Below are 25722 nucleotides of genomic sequence, written 5' to 3' on the forward strand. Positions count from 1 at the left end.
CTAGGGGACACCTTCCCAACGTGATGTGAGATTTGTCTGTTTATTCCCCTCCAATCCCTATAGATGATCCTGAAGAAAGGCATCTAGAAGTCATTCCCACAGTGAACTTATGTCCTGTTGAATGATCAGCAGGAATGATGACAAATCAATTTTCCAAGAAAAGTTTCCCTGGCTTCTTGTTTAGGGATTTCAACTCCAATCTCCTCAAAACACATGTCTAAGTGAGTTTTATCATCCCTAAATTAACTTAATTTATATAAATATTAATCTCCAGAAATTTTACATTATAAACTTGGCTATGGCTGAGCGCTTCAGGAAGGCCCTAATGCGCTGCAGGAATCAGTGAAATGTTAACAAGCACTGACAGCTTAGCAGGTGCCACAGAGGAGAGTAGAATCCAAAAAAGGAGTGTGCTGCACAGGCACCTCTGTCCCACCTCAGCAAGGCCGTCTTCTGGCCACTCTTCCGCCTACATGTGGTGGCCCAGTGGCACGCTCTAGCCTAGGCACACTGTGGCCTTCTTCCCTATCTGATTCCTTCCCCCATTCCTTTTCCCACTCAGTGTCTCCGCCCATTAAAACCTCTGTCAAGAAAGGCCTGAGACTCATTCACTCAACGGCAACACTGACTGATACAGATCCATGTTCTCTCATGAGAAATTCCAAACCCTAAACTTTGAAAAGCAAAAACATTTTTTGAAATTTGATGAAAACTCCTTTGATAGCACACCCTGGCCTGCACTGACAGCAGACCATTTATATGTACTCTTCACCCAACTTGGTGTAAATATTCATCATTGTCTGATTACAGAGAGCTGCCCCAGGCCATGTTGGCAGTATTACAGACTCCACAGTATATGCAGTGTATCAGCTTTCTAAAATCCATAACCCCTAGATGCCAAAGTACACCCAGCACCAATATGTTAGATATGGAACTGTGGACCTGAGCCCACCAGAAGGCCAGTTGGATCAGTTTGCAGTGGGCACCCACAAGGACATTTCTGGGTCCAGGTGGAAAGAGCAAGCACCATGGTCAGCAGTTTCTGAGTGTGTGACATTGATGACAGAGTGGGGCACACCTGCCCGGCAGCGCTATCCCTGACTCGGGGTGGCACCTTATCCAGAGGGGTCACATTCCAGCAGCCCCAGTGCACAGGAGCCACAGGTTAGGCATGGCCTTGCTCTTGAAATCAGCAGTTTGATGCTGAGCTCAGAGTCGTATTCATGGAAACAGAAACCTTTAGAATGGCCATGGCAGGGTGTCATCTCTAAGGCAGCAGGTCCGTTCAGTGGATTCTGGTCCCCATTTAAGTGACTGTTGAAATCATATACACACATCAGGAGGCTAAACTGAATTGCTTACTTGTTATCAAAGTATAACAAGAATGTAGAACGGTATATATATTGTAAGCAGGTGAATTTTCACAAATTGAACACACCCATGTAACCAGTGTCCAGATCAAAACACAGAATATCCTCAGCACTGCAGAAACCTCCCTCACGATTCCTTCCAAGTCCTAATCATCCCCTCTCCCCACCATACCAACCATAAGCCTAACTTCTAAGAGTCCATTTTTCCAGCTTGGTTTTGAGATTAAATTTATTAAATGTTTTGCCATTAGATAGAGCCAGTTTGGGTGATGACCAGGTTTCCTCCCTACCTTCTGAAGGTGGGACTATAAAACTAGCTGGTCAGAAGTTAAGGCATGGATGGTGAACACACACTACAAGATACAGATGATGTATTATAGAATTTTACACCTGAAACTTATATAATTTTATTAACCAATGTCACTCCAATACATTCAATAAATAAAAAAAGAGAGAGAAGTTGAAGCAAAACGACCCAGTACAGGTCCTGACAAGACTCAAGAAGCATGTGCCTTCCCCAATCTGGTGCTGCCTCAAAATCAAACCCTAAAAGAATATAAAAAGAAGCAAAGCTTGCTTGCAATAAAGAGCACAGAAACTTAATTTAAATAAGATGATTCAAATAAAGGTATAACTTTGGGACATATATAATACTTTCAATAATAAATAATTTTAAAAACATATAGATATCACTTAAAGCTTGTAAATGCTATTTTTGAGATAAAATTCACCATTTTAACCATTTTTAAACTATAATTCAGTGGTATATTCACAGACTTGTATAACTATCACCACCATCTAATTGCAGAACATTTCCATTACATCAAAGAGAAACTCCTAATCCGTTAGCAGTTACTCCTAATTCCTCCCTCCCCCCAACCCCCAGTAACCACCAATCTACTTTCAGTCTCTATATATTGCCTGTTCTGGACATTTCATCTAAATGAATCATACAGCTCTAACCAGTTTGGCTCAATGGATAGAGCATTGGCCTGCGGACTGAAAGGTCCCAGGTTCGATTCCGGTCAAGGGCATGTACCATAGTTGTGGGCACATCCCCAGTGGGGGGTGTGCAGGAGGCAGCTGATCAATGTTTCTGACTCTCTGTCCCTCTCCCTTCCTCTCTGTAAAAAATCAATAAAATATTTTTTTTTTTTAAAAATGAAATCATACAATACGTGGCCTTTTCTACCTGGCTTCTCTCACTTAATATGTTTTTAAGGTTCATTCATGTTGAAGTATCTATCTTCATTCCTTGTTGTGGCTAAATAATATTTCATCGTATGGATGCACCACAGTTTGTTTACCCGATGATCAGTTGGTGGACATTTGGGCTATTTCCTCCTTTTGGCTATTAATAATGTTGCTATGAGCACTCAGGTACAAGTTCTTGTGTACTTTGTTTTCATATGGAAACACATGCTTTCAATTCTCTTGGGTATATGCCCAGAAATGGAATTATTGGGTCACACAGTAACTAAAATTTTGAGGAACTGCAAATCTATTTTCCCAAGTGGCTGCACCCCTATCAGCAATGTATAATGGTTCCAATTTCTCCACATCTTCACCAACACTTATTTTCCACATTTATTATTATTATTATTATCATTATTATTATAGCCATCTTAGTGGATATGAAGTGGTATCTCATTGTGGTCCCACTTTCCCTAAAGACTAATGATGTTGAGTACCTTTTCATGTTTTTATTGACCATTTGTATATTTACTTGAAAGAAATGTCTTTTGCTTATTTTTAAATTGGATTGTTTGCCTTTTCATTGTTGGGTTAAGAGTTCTTTATATGTTCTTGATACTAGACCCTTATCAGTTATAAGATTTGCAAAGTTTTCTCCCATCCTATGGGTTGTCTTCTCATTTTCTTAATAGTGTCCTTTGATGTAGAGAAGTTTTTAATTTTGAAAGTTCAGCCCTGGACGGTGTGGCTCAGTTGGTTGGAAGTCGTCCCATGTACCAAAAGGTTTCTGGTTTGATTCCTGGTCAGGGCACATACCTGGTTTCAGCTCAATTCCCCCCTAGAGCATGCAGGAGACAGCAAATGGTGTTTCTTTCTCTCTCCCTCCCTCTCCCTCCCTCTCTTTTGAAAAAAAAAAATAGCCCACTGGCATGGCTCAGTGGTTGAGCATCCACCTATGAACGAGGAGGTCACGGTTCGATTCCAGTCAGGGCACATGCCTGGGTTGCAGGCTCAATCCCCAGTGGCGGGCATGCAGGAGGCAGCCAATCAGTGATTCTCTCTCATCATCCATGTTTCTATCTCTCTCTCCAGTCCCTTCCTCTCTGAAATCAATAAAAATATATTTAAAAATAAATAATAATAAGAAGTTCAATTTGCCTGTTTTTCCTTTTGTTGCTTATGCTTTGGATGTCATACATATTTAAGAAACCATTGTCTACTCCGCCATCATGAAGATTTACACCTGTTTCCTGCTAAGAGTTTTATAGCTTTGCAAAATGCCATTTTATTAAATTATGTTTTGGTTTATGTAAGACAACTATCATGCCAAAGCTTCCTTCTTATAAGGATTACAAAAGAAAACAAATATATTTTAGTTTCATCTTCTGTAGCATAATGGATTATAATGTAAATCATTCTTACTGGAGTCAGATCCGTATTCATCTAAGAAGCTCCTTCAAAGAATCTGTGTGTCCTGATTGAAAAAGAGTACAACCAGCTGGGTAACCCAGTTGGTTAGAGTGTCCTCCCAATATATCACGGTTACAGGTTTGATCCCGGGTAACGGCACATACCAGAATCAACCAATGAATGCATAAATAAGTGGAATAAGAAATCAATGTTTCTGCCTGGTACTGGCACAAGAACAGACATATAGATCAATGGAACCAAACAGAGAACCCAGAAATCGACCCAAACCGTTATGCTCAATTAATATTTGACAAAGAGGCAAGAGCATACAATGGAGTCAGGATAGTCTCTTCAATAAATGGTGTTGGGAAAATTGGACAGATACATACAAAAAAAATGAAACTAGACCACCAACTTACACCATACACACACAAAAAACTCAAAATGAATAAAGGACTTAAACATAAGATGGGAAACCATAAAAATCTTAGAAGAATCCATAGGCAGCAAAATATCAGACATATGTCGTAGAAATACCTTTACCTAGAGCAATGGAAACTAAGGAGAAAATAAACACATAGGACTACATCAAAATAAAAAGCTTCTGCACAGCAAAAGAAACTATCAACAAAACAACAAGAAAGCCCACTGCATGGGAGAACATATTTGCCAATGTTATCCTATACTAGAGGCCCAGTGCACGGATTCATGCACCAGTGGGGTCCCTCAGACTGGCTTGTGCCCTCTCACAATCCAGGACCCCGTAGTGCACAATCAGGGGCTGGGGAGTACTGCAGGAGGGCTCCAGGCTGTGTCCGGCCCTATCTCCACCAGTCCTGATTGGGGCTGATGGAGGCTAGGGAGGGACCATGGGAAGTTGGCCGGCCTGAGAGAGACCGCGAGAGGGCTCCAGGGCGTGTCCGGCCCATCTAGCCCAGTCCTGATTGGCCAGACCCCAGCAGCAAGCTAACCTATCGGTCGGAGTGTCTACCCCCCAGTGGTCAGTGTGCATCATAGCTACTGGTCAAATGGTCGAACAGTCACTTAGGCTTTTACATATCCTATCTAATAAAAGAGAAACATGGTAATTAGCATATGACCGCTACCCTTCCCATTGGCTAATCAGCGAGATATGCAAATTAACTGCCAGCCAAGATGGCGGCCGGCAGCCAGGCAGCTGGAAGCGAACATGAGGCTTGCTTGCTTCAGTGACGGAGGACTCCAACGTTCCCCGCCTGCCGCTGCCAGCCTCTGAGCTGCAACTCTAAGCAACTATGTTACAAATATACAAGCTAAACAAAACCCCAGAAACCTGCTTTAGTCTCTGGGCTTCAGCCAGCAGGATCGCAACATTGTTTCAAATACAGAAGGTAAACAAAGTCCAGAAACCTGCTTTCAGCAACAAAGGCCTAAGAGCTGGAGCCAAGCCTCAAGGCTAAAGCTGGCCCAGAATAAAAAAACAAAAGAGAAAAAGGAGCGGTTGGGAGCTTCCGTCATCCGCCAGCCTGAAAACAGCCCTCAGCCCCTCACCCAGACTGGCCAGGCACCCCAGTGGGGACCCCCACCCTGAAGGCTGTGTGACCAGCTGCAAACAGCCATCATCCCCTCACCCAGGCTGGCCAGGCACACCAGTGGGGACCCCCAACCTGATCCAGGACACCCTTCAGGGCAAACCAGCCGGCCCCCACCCGTGCACCAGGCCTCTATCCTATATAGTAAAAGGGTAATATACCTCCCAGCACCGGGATCAGCGGAGCTGAGAGGCCTCCCGGCACTGGGATCAGCGTGACAGGGGGCAGTGCCCAAACCCCCTGATCGCCCTGCAGCTCTGTGTGTGACAGGGGGCGGGGCCACAACCTCCCTATCGGCCCTGCTCTGTTCGTGACAGGGGAAGGTGCCCCAACCCCCGGATCAGCCCTGCTCTGTGCCTGATACGGGGGAGCTCCCCAACCCCCTGATTGCCCTGCGGCTCTGTGTGTGACAGGCTGCGGTGCCCCAACCCCCTGATCGGCCCTGCTCTGTGTGTGACAGGGTGCGGCGCCCCAACCCCACCCCCCCCAAAACGGGCCCTGCTCTGTGTGTGACGGGGTAGAGCCATAACCTCCCCATCGGCCCTGCCCTGAGTGTGACAGGGTGTGGCGCCCCAACCCCCTGATCCGCCCTACTCGGTGAGTGACAGGGGGGAGCTCCCCAACCCCCTGATGGGCCCTGCTCTGTGCGTGACAGGGGGGAGCTCCCCAACCCCCTGATGGGCCCTGCTCTGTGCATGACAGGGTACGAAGCCCCAACCCCCCTGATGGGCCCTGCTCTGTGAGTGACAGGAGGCAGCACCCCAACCCCCTGATTGGCCCTGCTCTGTGCGTGACAGGGGTGGCGCCGCAACCTGCCCATCGACCCTGCCTTGAGTGTGACAGGAGGCGGTGCCCCAACCCCCCAATCGGCCCTACCCTGAGCATGACTGAGGGTGGCATCGCAACCTCCCGATCCACCCTGCTCTGTGCATGACAGGGAGCGGCGCCCCAACTCCCCAATCAGTCCTGCTCTGAGCCCGACCAGGGGCTGCACCTAGGGATTGGGCCTGCCCTCTGCCACCCAGGAGCAGGCCTAAGCCAGCAGGTCGTTATCTCCCGAGGGGTCCCAGACTGCGAGAGGGCACAGGCCGGGCTGAGGGACCCCCCTTCCCCCCAAGTGCACAAATTTTTGTGCACCAGGCCTCTAGTATCGATAATAAAAGGCTAATATGCAAATAGACCAAACAGCAGAACAACCAAACAACTAAACTGGCCGCCATGACATGCACTGACTACTAGGGGACATATGTGGAATATGGCAGACATCGGCCACAGCAGGATGATGAAGCAGGTGAGCTGGGGCGCCAGACCAAGGTGAGGCACTGGTCGCTGTCATCAGGGTGAGCCTCTGATGGTTACTGAAAATTTTTTCCCATGCACCGCAGTCCCGCCCAGCTCTCACCTGCTGCCGGCACCAGAGCTGCTGTTTGAACCCACTGCTGGCACCCAAGCCGGCCCTGATAGCTCGGCACCTTGAGCTGATGCAAGTGGTGGCTGCCAGCCCCAGTCGCCTCTCAGGGCTTCTCCACCTCCCCCTGCTCTTGAGGGGTGATCAGGACCAGCAACTGCCTCTTGCATCTGTTGCCAGCAATGGCCCCACTTGCACCCACAGCCAGCACCAAAGCCACCCCTCGCACCCACTGCTGGTCCCGATCATTCAGTGCCATCAGCGGGTGCGAGTGGCAGCTGTGGACCCCAATCACCCCTGAGGGCTTCTCCACCTCCCCCTGATCTTGAGGGGTAAATGGGACAGCAGCCACCACTTCACCTGCTGACAGCACCAGCCCCGCTTGCACCTGCTGCTGGCACCGGCCCCAATCACTCTGCGCCATCATCGGGTGTGAGTGGGGCTGGCTCCATCAGTGCATGGGAGCAGCAGGGGCGGGAGTGGAGCTGCCGGCAGACAGGGGACCAAGGGCTGCAGCGGGAGGGGCGGGGCGGGGGCACGGAGGATGAGCTGAGACCTGCCCCTATGCCCACTGCAGCCTCACGGCCCATAGTTCCTTTCAAGGTGCACGAATTTGCGCACTGGGCCCCTAGTCTCTGATAAAGGTTTAATCTCCAAAATTTATAGGGAACTCATACAACTTAATAAAAGGAAGATGAACAATCCAATCAAAAAATGGGCAAAGGACCTAAATAGACACTTTTCGAAAGAAGACATACAGAAGGCCGAGAGACATATAAAAACATGCTCAAAGTCACTAATCATCTGAGAGATGCAATTCAAAACAACAATGAGGTACCATCTCACACCTGTCAGAATGGCTATCATCAACAAATCAACAAACAACAAGTGTTGGAGAGGATGCAGAGAAAAAGGAACCCTTCTGCACTGCTGGTGGGAATGCAGACTGGTGCAGCCACTGTGGAAAACAGTATGGAATTTCCTCAAAAAATGATAAATGGAACTGCCATTTGACCCAGTAATCTCACGTCTAGGAATATATTCCAAGAAATCAGAAATATCAATCAGAAAGGACATATGAACCCCTATGTCAGCCGTGGGCAAACTACGGCCCGCAGGCCAGATCTGGCCTGTTTGAAATGAATAAAACTTAAAAAAAAAAGACCGTACCCTTTTATGTAATGATGTTTACTTTGAATTTATATTAGTTCACACAAACACTCCATCCATGCTTTTGTTCCGGCCCTCCGGTCCAGTTTAAGAACCCATTGTGGCCCTCGAGTCAAAAAGTTTGCCCACCCCTGCCCTATGTTCATAGCAGCACAATTTACAATAGCTAAGATTTGGAAACAGCCTAAGTGTCCATCATCAGATGAGTGGATTAGAAAACTGTGGTACATCTACACAGTGGAATACTACGCTGCTGTAAAAAAGAAGGAACTCTTACTATTTGTAACATCATGGACAAACCTGGAGAGCATTATGCTAAGTGAAATAAGCCAATCGGAGAAAGATAAATATCACATAACCTCACTTATTTGTGGAATATAATGAATAACATAAACTGATGAACAAAAATAGAGCCAGAGGAAAAAAATATTTTAGAATATAATAGAATGTAATCTTACTATTTGCATATTTTTTATATTTCCTATAACTTTTGTGATACTATACTATGTTAGTACAGTTTTGGTAATGTTATTATATTTGAAATCTTTTTTTCTTGAAATATTAATGTTTGCTGCATGTAAATGGCTACTTATTTTGTATCTACAATCTATTTTGTAATAGATTTATGTCATACTAGTATATTGTAAAAAATAAATAATTAATTAATTAAAAAATTAACACACACACACAAAAATTGATGTTTCTCTCTTTCTCTCCCCCACCTCTCTCTCTAAAATCAATCAACAAATAAGAGTGTTCCAAATTATATATGTGTTCTATATTTTTTCTATAATTATTTGTACTAGCATATCCAAATCAATATAAATATAATATACTAGAGGCCCAGTGCACGAAATTTGTGCACAGGTGGGGTCCCCAGGTCTGGCTGGTGATAAGGGCTGATCAGGTTCCCCGTCTTCCCTCCTTCCCTCACTGCCCACATGCCGCCAGCATGCGGTTCCCCACCTCCCTGCCTCTCCCCCTCCTCCTTCCCTTGCCACCCACATCCACCACCACCCACCCCCGATTCCCTATCCCAGCCTGGGGCCCAGCCCCAATCGGGCAATCAGGACCTGCTGCCTGGGGAGAGGGACAGGGGGAGGGACCCAAAAGGTTGGCTGCCAGGCCAAGGAGGGAGCCAGCCCTCAGCTCCCCTGGAAAAGGGGCCATGTCTGCCACCACTTACCTCCAGTTTTCCATCCCAGCCCAGGGGCCCGGCCCCAATCAGGCAATAAGGGCCTACCAGCCAGGGGGAGAGACCAGGAGTTTGGCTGGCAGGCCCCATTGGTGATCGGGGCCTGCAGGCTGGGGGCAGCTCCTGCATTGAGGGTCTGCTCCCTGGTAGTCAGTGCATGTCATAGCCACCAGTCGTTCCATCGTAATGGTCGTTTAGGTTTTTATATATATAGATTGTCCTACCACTAGAAACCATTAATGCGAAAAATAAAACAGAAAACTTTGTATAGAGTGGAATAATTCCATACTCATTAAGCCATAGAGAGACAAAGAGTATGTGAGTGGAAGAAAACTGTCCACTGGCCAAAACCGGTTTGGCTCAGTGGATAGAGCGTCGGCCTGCGGACTGAAAGGTCCCAGGTTCGATTCCGGTCAAGGGCATGTACCTGGGTTGCGGGCACATCCCCAGTGGGAGATGTGCAGGAGGCAGCTGATCGATGTTTCTCTCTCATCGATGTTTCTAACTCTCTATCTCTCTCCCTTCCTCTCTGTAAAAAATCAATAAAATATATTTAAAAAAAAAAAAAAAAACTGTCCACTGAAAGACTAAAAATACTTTTTAAGATTGAAAATAAACCAATCCCAGTTACCTAATCTTTCCAAGCCTCGGTTTTGCCTCCATAATATGGAGATGATAAGGAGATGATAATAGTATTTACCTCATAGGTTATGAAAATTAGATATGATAATAATAATAGCATCTGTCATGCATAAATAAGCTCAACAAATGTTAGGTCTTATTATTTTATCATGTTTAATGTACATTTAAATTGTTTTATAGTAATTTTGTAACTAACACATTTTCCTTGGGACCCTCTCTGTTCCCTCTTGCCCATGGCAGTATATAAGCTCTATGCAAGCAAATGAGCAAATAAAGATTTGCGCTAAAGAGCAATAGCACTGGGAGAAATCTTCGGGATTAGAGAGATAAACAGGAAATTAGAGTAAGTAAAGACCAAGAAATGTTTAATTTTCCATCTCTTGGGTGATACTCTATCAGGGGTGGGCAAACTTTTTGACTCAAGGGCCACAATGGGTTCTTAAATTGGACCGGAGGGCCGGAACAAAAGCATGGATGGAGTGTTTGTGTGAACTAATATAAATTCAAAGTAAACATCATTACATAAAAGGGTACGGTCTTTTTTTTTTTTTTTAGTTTTATTCATTTCAAACGGGCCCGCGGGCCGTAGTTTGCCCAGGGCTGCGTCTAGCTACTAGTAAACAGGCACTGAGCTTTTTGAGAGCTAAGCAGTTAACTTCCCCAAGATGTTTAACTGGGCATTTTTCTGATTGTTTTCTTATTTACCAGAAAGGCAACATAACATATTCCAAAGAATGAAAATTAGGAAACCTGCGTTTGGGCTCTGACTCTGCCATTATCTGTGTGACCCTGTAGATTTGCCTCCTTTCTCTAAGCCTTGACGTCCTATTTGAGGAAAGAAGAAAATAAAGGAGGGAGGGAGAGAGGAAGGTGATGGCCTTCTGATTCTGAAAGTCTGATGTTTGGAACTATGTTTAGAATTTATTTTCATCTCTATTTGTAGCGAGCAGAATTGTTCAAGCCAGTTTTCACGCAATTTGGGTGTGCTAACCTTTGCGATAACACTTCTATCACATTTGGCTTTGGGAAGTAATCCCAAGCCCAAAAAAATAATCTTCCTTTCTTTGTTTGGCGTCTCCACAAAAGCCAAGTATCTATATATCTGGAGGGAAGGAAGGCTCCGTGCCAGACTCACAGATGGGCATAAATGTTGACTCCTCAAGGACGCTGAGGGAGATCAACGTGGGGAAAGACTTACTAAAGGTCCAGTAGGAATCACTGTAAGCCCAGAGCTCAGAGGGACTGTGTCATCCCTGACCAGCCAAAGTTTTGGAAAGAAAACAGAAGGCCCCTACCATTTCACATCAAGCAAAAGGCAACCAAACTAATGTTTTAAATTTTCTACCCTTGCCACTTGTCTCCAGGGGGTGCGGGATGGGAGAGAGAAGTATGTGGACAATTCATTCACTCATTCGATGAAGATAATATATTGAGAACCTATGATGTGCCAAGCATTATTTTAGGTGCTGGGAATACAGCAGTGAACAAAGTTCCTGTACTCACAAAGCTTACATTCTAGTGGGGAAGACAGGCAATAGGCAAATAAACAAGTAAGCAAGTAAGTGTACATGCATGCATAGGCAGAAATTGTGTGTACATGGGAATGCAAACACGTGTGTACGTGTATGCATCAGTGGATTAGTGCTTTGGGAAAAAAGCAGAGAAAGTGGCATAGGGAAAAAGGGGGAGGGGTTGGGTACAAGGTGCTATTTTAAATAGTGTGGTCCGGGAGGGCTTCCTTGATTAGATGTCACAGAACTGAAAGATGAGGGATTGAGGAAGAGCATTCTAAGCATAAAGAATAGAGTGAAAGAAGGCCTTGAGGTGAGAACAGTGTGTGTTGTAGATGAGGAATAGCAAGGAAGCCAGTGTGGAAATCAAGGTAAGAGTAGCAGGAGGTAAGTGTGATGGCATGAGGGGAGGGCACATTGCATAGGGCTTATAAGAAACTGTAGGACACAGTGAGACATTTTGGCTCTTATTCTGACCAAAATGGGAACCCATTTAACAATGTTGAACAGTAGAGACATAGGATCTGACTTATATTTGAAACTAATCTCTCAAGCTGCTGAGAATATTCTGCAGAGGGGTGGTAGCAGGGACAACAGTCAGAAGTTCGTGGCAGTTATCCAAGAAGTGATGAGAGCTTAGTCAAGGGGGCTTGGCTATGAAGGTAATGAGAAGGAACTGGATTCTGGATGTATTTTTGAAGGAAAGTCCAGCAGGTCTTGCTGATAGACACAGTGTGGGAGTGAGAAAAATCAAGTCAAGCATGATGACAAAGTTTTTGATCTGAGCAACTAGAAGAATGGCTATGGGAGGAACAAATTGGAAAGCGGGGAGGAGGGTGACTCAGGAATTCATTTTGGACATGTTGTTTTTGCAATGCATAGTGACCTCCAAGAAGAGATGACGAATAAAGATCCAGGTTGGGGAAGCAAATTTAGGAGTTGATGACATGTATATGGAATGAAAACTCATGAGATTGGATGAGGGCCCCTTGGGATGAATGTAAAGAAGAGAAGAGGTCTGATGACTGAGCCTGGGGGCTCACCAACATTAAGAGGACTGAAAGATAAGAAGGAAGCGTCTGAGAAGAATGAGATGTAGCCAGTGGAGTAGGAGTAACATAAAAGAGAAGGTGCTCTAGAAGTCAGAAGAACAAAGAAGCCAATCACATCAAATGCTCCTGATGGTCAGGATGAGGACTCGTGTCATGCTCCAACACTGATAAGCCTTGAAAACTTACGGTAGTAAAAGAAGCCAATCACAAAAGGCCACACCTTGCATAATTCCATTTGTATAAAATGTCCAGAATACATAAATCCATAGAGACAGAAAATAAATTAGTGATGACAAGAAGCTTTGGGAGGGAGGAGTGGAGAGTAACTGCTAAAAGGTATGATGTTTTTTGAGGGGAAGGTGATGAAAATATTCTTGGATTAGAGGGTGGTGATAACTACACAACTTCATGAGTAAAATTTTAAAAATGTATACTTTACAGCCCTAACCAGTTTGGCTCAGTGGATAGAGCACCGGCCTGCGGACTGAAAGGTTCCAGGTTCAATTCCGGTTAAGAGCATGTACCTTGGTTGCGGGTACATCCCCAGTAGGGAATGTGCAGGAGGCAGCTGGTCGATGTTTCTCTCATCGATGTTTCTAACTCTCTATCCCTTTCCCTTCCTCTCTGTAAAAAAATCAATAAAATATATATATTTTTTTTAAATGTATACTTTACAAAAGTTAATAGTGCCCTAGCCGGTGTGACTCAGTTGGCTGGTGTCGTCCAGTGCATAGAAGGATTGCTGGTTCTATTCCTGCTCAGAGCATATGCCTGGGTTGCAGGCATTGTTTATTAAAATGCATTTCATTTCCAAAATTGAGCTATCAACTGTTAAAGTGTATATACATGTTTTGGGACATGTATATACACTTTACATTAGTTCATGATACTTGAAAAAAATCACAAAAAGTAACCACAAATCAGATTAGGAAATGCTAAGGAACTCATTATTTTGAAACTAGTAAATAAAAGAATCAAGAATGTATCCTGCCTTTGGATTACAAATTGTACCATTAATAGTAGATACACATAAATTTCATTCTAAAAGGTATCCAGCTAATAATTGAAAAAGCAATGATAAAATTCAAATATCACCATTTTGGAACCCCTAATGAATTAATGGAAATAAACACTGGTCATCAACAACTACTAGCACCTCAAAAAGACAAACAAGCAGATTTTATAAGTGTCATCAGGGAAGACACTACTACCGCCTTTGAAGTAGTCCTGGCCCCACATCCCTAAAATCAAACTTGTATCTGATCAGCCCTCTAGATTCACCTACCAATTCTTAGGAAATACAGAGGGTAGAGAAATCTGTTACACTACAACACAGGGGTGCAATCGGCAAAATCCAGACTGAAAAACTAAAGGGCAAGCATCATGGTTTCTTCAATACACAGATTACAAGTGAGGGGAAGATGGAGTGCGAGGAAGAGAGAGAGAGAACAGAAAACAAAAGCGACAAATGGACATTATTTAAATTCTGTTTCAAACACTGTTAAGAAAAAGTTGTGACATAGATGAGACAATTAGAAAGTTCAAGGCCAAATGAACATCTAATGATATTTAAAAATCATTCATTTTTAAGGTGTTGGTCATGTACAAGGGTCTTTATCCTTTATAATACACTCTGAGATATTACCGATAAAGGGACATGGTATATGAAATTTACTTCAATATATGAATAAAGAGACATAAATAAGGATATAGGTGAAGCAAAATTAGCATGATTGATCGTTAAAACTGGGTGAGAAGTATCTGGTAGTTCATTCTACTATTCCCTCTGAGCTGTTATATCACTTTAAAATTCATCATAAAAAAAAGTTGAAAGACAGAATGGGAGGGAGGACCTGGAGAGAGCAAGCACAGACTATACTTTAAAGGAGCCAGTAAAGGGAAGCAGAAAAACAGGGCAGCAGTTGGGAAAGAACGTGGGGGGGACGGAGGGTTTTCCGAAAATGGCCGACATTTGTGAAGGTTTGTACTCTGAGAGCCTGGTCCAGTAGAAAGGGAAAACATCTGGGAGAGGGCACAGCTGCTGGAGTGATGCTCTCGCGCAGGCGTTGGGTCGTTACCTGCAAATCAGTCCAGCCCAATTCTCACAGCCACCTTGTGCCAGGGACACAGGTTTCTTAGCGAGGAGAACTGTCTCTGAGTTGGTTCTAATTAAGGGACCTGCAGAAGTGAACCTGTGGTGCTCCCTCATCCTTGGGAAGCACCTTCCTGAAAATACCCTCCTTTCTATGGCCGGGCCTGAAATCAGCCATGATTAGTATTCATTCATTACAATCCTACATCTACACAGCACCCTTTTCCCAAGGATCTTTCATTTTAATATAAACAATTATTTTTAGTTTTTAAAGAGGAAATAATAAAAACAAAAACAATCCATAATCCCACTGCTCAGATATCCCTGTTAATATTTTTAATAGCAATAATAAAAAGTAGAAGCCTGCCTCCCCACTCTGATTCCCTAACCAGTGTTTTATTTTTCTAGTAAAATAATAGTAATAATAATAACACTATATATTATTAGCATATACAAAAATTTGATTAAAAATTCATACACAAAAAAGCACCATGCTTTGATTACTATTCTGCAGCTTACTCTTTATATTTAATAATATATCTTGGCAATCTTTACCAACATATTTATTTTAATAGCCACGATACACTTTTTAAATAAAAAACACTTTTCTATCTATCACATTTTCATCTCACTGAAACACATTGAGAACAGATCTCATTTTTCAGATGACAAAACTGACCCAGGATGGTATTAAATGACCTGTCCAAGGTCTCAAGAAGTTGAAAGCTAGGGAATATTAGATGCTGGGTTCCTTTCACTCCCTGTGCCACAGCGCCTCCCAGTGGTGCTCAGGTAACATTTTCCACCCACAGCACCAGGGCTTCCATCTTCCCTATAGCTCACCAATTCTCGGGAAAATTTTCATTTGAATTATTAAGATTATACCACACTGTAAATCAAGGTCCTTCTTTTTAAATAACTTCTCTATTTCTGAAATAATTTTTATAACCATGGCATTTGGATTTAAAATTATTAATAGAATGTTAAGTAGAATATCCTATGACATGTAAAACATTCTCAGCCTTTCATGTGGAAAGAGAAGGTAGAGATGTTCAGAGAAGTTCCTTTTTATCTTTTTTTAAAATTTACTCCAATGTACCGAGCATTTTCAAATGTTTGTGGCCCTTAATCTTTTGAGGGAAACATGGACCTTTTTTGAGAATCTGGTGAAATCCTCTCCTGAGACAAAAGCACAGACATGCAAAATCTTGCTTTTAATCGGAGGGCCTTCACAGAATTTCTAAAGACCACCCATATGTCCTGGCACCAGTGTAGCTCAGTTGGTTGGGTGTCATCCTGTGCACCAAAAGGTCACTGATTTGATCCCGGTCAGGGCACATGCCCAGATTTCATCAGTAGGGAATGTGCAGAAGGTGGCAGATTGATGTTTCTCTCACACTTGTATGTTTCTCTTTCTCCCCCCTTTCTCTTCTCTCTCTCTCTCTAAAATCAATTTTTAAAAATATTTTTTTAAAAGACCATTCGCAGGTCCCAGGTTAAAAATCCCTGCCATAATGATTTCACCTCCCGATTTTGCTAAGCCCAAGTATACCTACAACATTTTAATCAGTGACACAACATGCTTTTAATTCGCTCTAACTTTTACCATATGTGTGCTAAATCTTTCAGCCTGACTGGTTATTTAGAGATAACTCAGTATAAGCATAACTATCACAGGCAATCTAAAAACCCTAAAATATTTTGCTTCATTGTTTTTAAAAGAACAGAATTAAATTAAAATTTCCATTGAAAACAAGTTTTCAACTCAAAAGATATTGAAATCAAGATTTGACCTAGACTATATAGTGATAACTTCATGTTTGGTCTTTACTCACATTGAAAACAAAACCAAACAAAACAAAAATCCAGGCTTTGGATATGGAGGAGAGGAGTCAAGGGAATATAGAGGGTTCATCACAACATCAATCCATCATTAACCTCAGAAATATAATGAACCTCGGGGGCACAGAAAATTTAACCTTTGGCTTTGGGGCGGGCAAAAGCACTCCCTAAAGAAAACCCTTTCCTCCTCCATCCTTAAAATCCTCTACTTTATTCAGGGTATCCTTTTCTGAGCTATCTTAGGCCATCACCTTACACAGGTTCAGGACCTAGTTAAAGTGGAGTCTGCATATCACACCATAATTAAGTAACAGGAAAGGACTGTGTCAATTTTCTCTTCACATAGTTAGAACTACCTTTAATTTCCCTTTTCCACCAGGTGACCATTCAACTTTCCAGTTCAAAGTCCACTCTGATTAAGAGTTTAGTCATCTGCGTAAAACATGAAAAGCTTATTTTCAAACATTTCAGAAAAGTGACCCTTTTTATGACTATTTAAAGTAACATCATTTTCTCAGTCTAAAAGCTTCTCTAAGGCTTTGTCCCCAACACCAACCCTAGCCTCATCTCCCAACGGATAAACACCCTCTCCAACATGAATCCAATCCCTCCCTACTGGCTAGCTAAGAGTTAGAGCAAGGACTGGAAAACAGAGGCCCCCTGCAGACTTGGAAGATGGTGGCCTTGTTGTGCAGGAGATGGTTGTCCAGCAGAAGCAATCCTCAGAGCCACCAAGGTCCTTCCCTTCCAGGGTTAGTAGCAAATGTTAAAACAGATGGTTTTGCCTTTTAGGGCTTGGGGGAATTTTTGGCCTTGGATTTGTTTCTCTGACTGGAAACATTGCCGTTTGCTGTTATCATTCTTTTAAAATATTATCGAATTTATTGGGTGACATTGGAGCATAAGGACTTATAGGTGTGTATCTGTTTCACTCTGAAATTACATTTAGCTTTTAAATGGGTGTTATTTAGCTTGCTGGAGGGCCTGTGATCGTGCAAACTCCCCTTTTCTTCAATTTCTAGGGTTAGAACAATTTCCAAAACCAGATTCTCCTCTCATACTGGCTACTTGCCCAGTATGATGTTTCAATTAATAGAGCATAGAGGTCATTTCTTCCTCTCTGCTAGTAGAGAGCAGGTTTAACCAGCGTATCTGCCCCATCTGATTACACTACTATCCTATATAATAAAAGGGTAATATGCAAATTACCTAACAGCAGAATGACCAGGAATGACCGGTCACTATGATGCGCACTGACCACCAAGGGCAGATGCTGAATGCAGGAGCTGCCCCCTGGTGGTCAGTGCACTCCCATAGGGGGAGCTCTGCTCAGCCACAAGCTGGGCTGACAGCTGCAAGCACAGCAGTGGTGATGGGAGCCTGTCCCACCTCCACAGCAGTGCTAAGGAACGCTGGGGATGTCTGACAGTCAAGGGCTCTGGGGCTGCCAGAGGAATGTCTGATTGGCAGCTTAGGCCCACTCCCCGGGGGATCAGGCCTAGGTCAGCAGGTGGACATCCCCTGAGGGGTCCTGGATTGCAAGAGGGGCACAGGCTGGGTTGGGGGACCGCCCCCCCCACCAAGTGCATGAATTTGCATGCGCTGGGCCTCTAGTCTATATATATAAAAGGCTAAGTTGAGTCGCGCATGCACAATACATATAAAGCTCTCACTGGCGCCAATCGCACGCATGTGTTTCTGTCATTGTCGATGTGAATTTGGTTGACACATCTATTATAGAGAAAGGGCGAATAGCGATATTAAAATATTTCTTCTAATTAATTTCTTTTCAATGTGCACAAATCTGTGCACCGGGCCACTAGTAGGATTATATAGAAGGCCACCCAGGGAAATATATGCAAAAAAAATTACTGTAGCTCTGTGCTAGATCAGCTCACTGGGAAACCTCTGATTACCTAGCAGTACACACTTGTCCATGGCTAACAAATGCCCTCACTTTTTAACGTATATGCCTGGTATCAGCGCATTCCAGTCCTAAGCAGCTAACATGTGTCCCAGGGCTCTTCGGGGTTGTGGATGGCAATGTACCAAGAAGTGTACCACCATCCATTTCCCAGACAGAAATGAGGGTCTTTGGGTGGGTGGCTACCAGTGAGGAGGCAGGATTTAGTTCCCAAGAAGATTGACCCAAATTCCAGAGACAAGCATTTCAGCAGAGGTACCACATTCTTCACATGCTGCCAGAAGCCAGACGGATAAAACAAATCTATCACTTAAGGCCGAGGAGGAGGGAACAGGACCTTGTTATTGTTGAGCCGTTACTACGTGTAAGGTGCTGTTAGTTAATTTGCCCACATTTCCTCAAGGTGGGTATTATTAATTAACCTTTTTTCTTTTCTTTTTTTCAGATCCAGAGAAGTTAAATGACTTCTCCCAGATGGTGGAGTGAGGATTGGAATTCTCGTTTGGATTTCTGATTTAGAATGCTCAGATGGTGGGCGACTTAAAGCTATTGGTGCGGTGCAGCTTTAGCATAACACAGCAAATGGGGGGAAAGAGAACACTTTTTCCAAAAGTGTTTTAAGAAATAGTACTCAAGAATCTAACCCCAAAGAAAATCCATGATATTCTCTCTAATAAAACATACAGAAAGATCCCTAGCCGGTTTGGCTCAGTGGATAGAGTGTCGACCTGTGTGGACTGAAGGACCCAGTATTCAGTTCTGGTCAGAGCACATCTTTCTCACATTGATGTTTCTCTCTCTGCGTCTTTCCTCCTCTCTCCTACTCTCTCTAAAAATCAATGGAAAAATATCCTCAGATGAGGATTAACACACAAAAACATACAGATAGAGAAAGGATTTGGCATCGTCACCTAACATCTCAGCCTATCCTAACCCTATCTATCATGAAGGATCAATCCAGTCCTGCCTCTCATAATGGTTTCTCTGAGTGCCTCCATCTGGAACTCAGCCCTAGCTAACTACCATGAATTGCTTTAGGTTGCTAGTTTCCCCTCTTCTAACTTCCATCCCCAACTTCTAATAACCTAATGGAAATTTGTATGAGCAGAAAAATGCTAAGAAAAAAAAAGTGAAGGAAGCAACCTAAGTATCTATCAGTGGATGAATGGATAAAGAAAATACGGTAATATAGCCCTAGCTGGTTTGGCTCAGTGGATAGAGCATTGGCCTGTGGACTGAAGTGTCCCAGGTTCAATTCCAGTCAAGGGCACATGCCCAGGTTGCAGGCTCAATCCCCATTGTGGAGTGTGCAGGAGGCAGCCAATCAATGATTCTCTTTCATCACTGATGTTTTCATCTCTCTCCCCCTCTCCCTTCTTCTCTGAAATCAATAAAAATATATTTAAAAAATATGGCATATAAATGAAATCTTACTCAGCAATAAAAGAGAAGGAAATCTTTTCATTTGTAATAACATAGGTGGACCTAGAGGCCCTTAAGTGAAATAAGGCAGAGAAAGACAAATACTATATGATCTCACTTATAAGTGAAAAGAAAAAGAACTTAGATATATACAGAGAACAGATTGGTGGTTGCCAGAGGTAGCTGGTGGAAGGTGGGTGAAATGGGTGAAGGTGGTCAAAGAATACAAACTTCCAGGTATAAAATTAGTCATGGAGATGTAATGTGTAATATTATGACTATAGTTAATAATACTTAAAAGATAATACCTGACTATAATAATTGAAAGTTGCTAAGAAAGTAAATCTTAAAAGTTCTCATCACAAGGTAAAATTGTGACTATGTATGATAGATGTTGACTTATTGTAAAATCATTTCACAATATATACAAACTAGAGGCCTGGCGCATGAAAATTCATGCACTGGTGGGGTGGGGAGAGTCCCTCAGCCCACCCTGCCCCCTATTCCGGTCTGGGGGCCCTCAGGGGATGTCTTACTGATGACTTAGGCTCGCTCCCCGCGGGAAGCAGGCTTAAGCCGAAGTCTGGCCTCCCTCTGCAGGAGGCCACCAGGGCAATCAGGGGAAGGCGCCACTCCCATCACCCCCGCTGCTACTGCCACTGCCAGCCACCGCAGCCTTGGCCCTCTCTTCTTAGTGCTAGCCCCGCCCCCTGCCCACTGGTTGGTGGGGGTGATCTGGGGCCAGGCCAGCTGGGGGAGGGGCTGTGGGAGGTTGAGGCTCAGCAGGTCACATCCCGTCCAGCCTCTGCAGACGCATGGCACCAGGAGTAGGCCCGTGCCACTGCCTCTGTGGCTGCCTCTGCAGAAGGGGCAGCACTGGGACTAGGACCGAGCAGCCCCCTCTCCAGCAATGCCTCTGCAAAAGGGGCCGCGGCTCTGGACTGGCCCATGCCGCTGCCTCTCCTATGCCACCAGCCCTCGGCCCTCACAGCCGCTGTGGCTTGGTCCAGAAGGACGTCCAGAAAACAATTAGCATATTACCCTTTTATTGATATAGATATGAAATCATTATGTCACACATCTGAAACTAATATAATGTTATATGCCAATTATATCTCATTTAAAAAAATTTTTTTAAAGTAAAGATCCTGGACATTCCACAGATTATATCACCAGCCACCAGCCCCTGAAAGCATCATAGCACCCAAGCATCTTGGCCTTATTTGCCCCAACTGAAGAGAAGGAGGGAGAGCCAGAAACATCTTCCTAAGTCCAGGCCTGTGGGAGTGAATGTACTGAGCTGTTCAGCAGGGAAGGAGTGAGAGACAAGGAAGCCTGCAGCCAGCTCCAGAAAGAGAAAGCTCAGTCACAAAATTAAGAGGTAAGCCAAGCATGAGCGGCTTGCAAAAATGCTCCCCAAAATGTTATGGGCACCAACATTTTTATTTTTCCTTCCTTCACAACCCAGCCCCATCGTCTTACTAGGATAAAACTATCTTTCCTGTAGGGGAGGGCGGGGGTAAGGGGAAGAGATCAACCGAAGGACTTGTATACATGTATATAAGCCAAACCAATGGACATGGACAACAGGGGGATGGGAGCATGAGTGTGCGGGGCGGGGGGGGGGGGGGAGGTTGGGGGTTAATGGGGGGGATGAGGACACATTTGTAATACCTTAACTAATAAAAAAAAAAAAAGAAATAATGATAATAAAAGCAACCTAAAAAAAAACCAAACTATCTTTCCTATCTTCCTAAAACATCCACCGTGTAAGCTGCCAGTGACATAGCTCAGGTAAAGTGCATATTACCTGGGTTACCACTGGTACATTAACATTTACTTATCAGTGATTCCTTGCATGCCAAAGGGCTGAGATCCCAGATGAGTCCCAGGAGAGTGAGGCAGGGAGGTCTTGTGGATGAACACTGTGGTGATGGGTACTGGCTCTACCTATACAGAGGCAGGTTCTGTCACTTGGTTTATTGCAGCACCCATTTCCCCCCAAATGAAACAAGGATAAACATCCTTGCTCTGTCCTGGGTTGAATATTAAAGGAAATAATATGTATGAATATTCAATGTAAGCGACAATTAGTTCCATGGCAGTGATGGGGCTCAGAACATGCTACCAAAATATGGCACCTTGGCATGTTTAATGTTTCAAGTTGTCATGTGCAGAAAAGACTTTCAGACCTTCCCTGAAGCCAGTCATAAAACCTTCATATGAGAGGTGCCTTTTCTCTAGCCAGAGGAAAGGAGCATCCTTCCCGAGTTTCCCCAATTGACTACACTTAGCTTATACTCTTCGTCCTATCCTACCTTTCCTTGACTTCCCATTCTTCATCAAGCCTATCATAGATACACTCAGGTTTAACCATTTATTTGGGTCTTAATTTCCTTACAAAGGGTCTTGTGTCATGTAAAACTTATATTAAACGAAGTTGCATGCTTTTCTCTTGTTAATCTTTGTCAGTTGAATGTTCAGACCAGCCACAAACATAAGGGTTAAGGAAAACTTTTTCCTCCCCTATACCAAGGAAGATATTAAAAACTCAAAGTGCCAGAAGTGTGGAGCTTTGTCCTAACAGTGTTCCAATGTAGTTTTCCAATGTTCTTATCCTGAAACTGTCCAGTCAAGATTCTTTGCGTAATTAATTCTATGCAAAATTGAACTGCCTAAATATTTATTGAAAGAAATACTATTGAGTCTCAAAGGATTGTTGTTTATCCTTTCAGTTTAAGTGAAAAGTAAAGTATTTTAGTACGCATACATCTGATGGCGATGGTTTTCAATAAAACTAGATTCAAAAGCTGGGTAGTTGGTCAAAAGAAAGTCGAGTCTGTGTATTCTTGGGCTTTTAAAATGCTGTTTTCTCCCAATCTGCATCTCAAAGAATAGGTGATCATAAAGCAGGAGGGCCACACCATGAGACTGCACGGTCAGCAGTTTGCTTTGTTCTGCTCAGTCACATGCACTATTAATAACTCTAAAAAGAATAGTTCTAATGAAATGATATGTCTGATAGATGAGGGCCTAATGCATATTTTCATAAAAGGTTAGTTCTCGTTTGTTTCCCAATGTTAATACATTTACCCCCTGCCAGACTTAAGAAGAATGACAAACTCATTGGCTTTGCCTCTGAAACCTATTTTGCACTACCAGCCTCCAAGACGAAAATCCAAAAAACTGCTCCTTTTTTAATGGTCAATGATACCTTTGAAAAAGATCTTTCTAGCTCACATCAGGAAAGATCTATACTATTCAGAACTTTAAAAACCAGTCAACTTCTTCAAGGGAAAGAAAAGACTTCTTGCTTATTCTGTGAAGACACACCGAAATATGACATTAAGATGACCCATTAGTTGGGTTCAGTTGATGTATTTCTAGCAAGTGCAAGCTGCATGGCTCATTTCTTTGGTATGATATGCCTTTCAACAGGTCTCCTGGCTGCTTTCTACAGATGATGTACTGAAATCCTCAGGGATTCACTGACTAAAGAATTTGAGATGTTTATTCACAAATATTCTATTACATAGGCTGAGGACGGGCATTCTTTCCTCCCAAGCCTCAGTTTTCAGTACATTACTTTAAGTGCAAGAAACTGTAGGAAGCAGAAAATGCCCGTCTGGTAATGTTTCACCTGGGTAATCATATTTCCATTACCTTTACTAAACCACAGGCAATTTAGCTCAAAAACAGATAAATGGAAAGTTTGAAACTGTGTATATTCTCAGGTGTTTCATTATTGAAGAATAAAAAGCCATCAATGGAAAAAACAAAGATAGGAAAGGGGTCACTGAAAGAAAACTAACACCTTTCTCTATGAAAGCATCCATCAATACTTAGGAAATACATGATTGTTAGACATTTACAAGTAAAAAGACCCAATTTCCCCCAAATTCCTTAGAAGTAAGTTACATCTGTCACCAACTACCCCCCTGAGATTATTTTCCAGTGTTGATTATTATATAAACACACCGGGCGTTAAAATACTCTAAACAAACAACACCAAAAACTTAGAACTGTCTGAAATGTTCAAGACACAAGTACCTTTTCAAAACTAGATATAGTAACTTTGCCAGCTTTTGCTGCTGTAAGATTTCACATAAAAGTAACTGTATCGTTAAAAAAAGGAAAAAAATGCATCGTATTTTTCATATAATTTTACCAGGAAAAACATTTATATTGCATGACATTTTTTAATAATACTATCTTTTTATTTTACTTTTTTTTTGCTTGAACTTACCAGCAATCTAAGTAAGATAAAATCACAAATATATAAAATATACAAAATGAAATTCTATTTGGTTCACATTCTAGCATTACCTTTCTACGCCATCTGCCTCTGGATTTTCAATGAAAAATCTTCTGGCTTGAAAATCTTCATCTTCGCCAAAAGACAGTTTCTAGAGCTTTGGAAAGTTGTCACACTAATAGAATCATAAAATGAAATGGCACAGGGCAGCTTGGGAAGACACAGGAGAGTGGGTATTTTATTACATTTCTGTACCCGATCATTGTTTCTAGGAGGCAATCCATAAATTTTTAATCCTTCTAGTGTTCTTGAGCAACGGTAGAAAGAACCGCTCCTGACCTAGGCCAAGCTCTTTTATCACAGCAGTGGCAGTAATTTTATTGTGAAATTGGTTATTCTATTATCTTTTGAGTTAATGATTTTTAATGGCAAAGTGTAATTTATAACCTCTCTTTATATAATGAATATTGAGCTTCTCCTTCAAAGTCGAGAGCAGGTAATATTCCTTAAATTCAAGGCTATAGGCAATATACAGATGAGTGAATGCCTTTTCATATTGTGACAGTTAATCTCCATTAAATTATAGCGTTTCAGTAATTCAGAGTGATCTTTAATGTATCCTCTTTTACATCAATTTCTATGTTATATGTACAATTGAGTCGGGAAAATAGTATTTCTAATATGTGAGCCTTCAAGATAAATGAATTTAAGTTTACCAAAATAACATAAACTATAACTGGACCATGTTTATTATTCCACAGGTCATATGATGAGTTTTATTAATTTAATGTCAGTTTTGCCTTAAATAGATCACAAGTTGAAGGCCCAAATTAAGATAATATGTAAACAAACAAACAAAAACAAAAAGCATTAAACCCTTTAAGTATGTAACACTGGTTGTATCTCAAGTGGAAGGTTACAATGGCAATAAATAATTCATTCTTAAGGGTATTTTTGTGTAAATTCAATCCATTGGAGGTCAACAACTTATTAATATGCCCTAACCAGTGAACAATTAAATTTCAGATTCAAGATAGCTAAAACTCATTAAATGAATTAAATGCATTATGATGTAAAATTATGTTAATTTTGCCAGATAAATGAGTATTAGTAAATGGATATAATGATAAGACTAGAAGCAACCCAGAACTGAAACTGGAAAGATACAGAAAAGAATCCACTGCCCTGGCCGGTTTGGCTCAATGGATAGAGAGTCGGCCTGCAGTCTGAAGGGTCCCAGGTTCGATTCCGGTCAGGGCCATGTGCCTTGGTTGCAGGCACGTCCCCAGTAGGGGGTGTGCAAGAGACAGCTGATCGATGTTTCTCTCTCATCGATGTTTCTAACTCTCTATCTCTCTCCCTTCCTCTCTGTAAAAAATCAATAAAAATATATTTTAAAAAAAAATAATCCACTAACAGAAAAAGTCTATAGGTTATCAGTACTTCTTAGGTTTTCATATTAATCTGAAGAGTCAACAAAGAAGCTTTCAGGTTTCAGAGAGTTGACTCAGTTTACTCACACTCTTGTTATTGTGTTGGCTTAAGAAATACTTGTGTTATAATATGCCGGAGGGTAAAAGGAAGGCACATTCAAAGAGGTCTGAGAATATCTGTGGAAAAGCTCAGGGAGAAGCACATTGTAAATGACAGCCTCCCTCCTTGGC

At 42.6% G+C, this 25722-nt stretch overlaps 1 protein-coding gene across 1 annotated transcript in view; it reads right to left on the bottom strand.

The window, feature by feature from the left end:
* The window catches only part of LOC118668585 (voltage-dependent L-type calcium channel subunit alpha-1D), a 287039-nt gene extending 262812 nt beyond the window's left edge, over positions 1-24227 (bottom strand). Inside the window, exon 1 of the mRNA XM_036333801.1 lies at positions 24130-24227. The gene's annotated coding sequence lies outside the window, so the exon portion shown is untranslated. The remainder of the gene's footprint in view (positions 1-24129) is intronic.
* Positions 24228-25722: the final 1495 nt, after the last annotated feature.

Source organism: Myotis myotis, unplaced genomic scaffold (genome assembly GCF_014108235.1).
Source record: "Myotis myotis isolate mMyoMyo1 unplaced genomic scaffold, mMyoMyo1.p scaffold_m19_p_13, whole genome shotgun sequence".
In the NCBI taxonomy this organism is placed as follows: Eukaryota; Metazoa; Chordata; class Mammalia; order Chiroptera; family Vespertilionidae; genus Myotis; species Myotis myotis.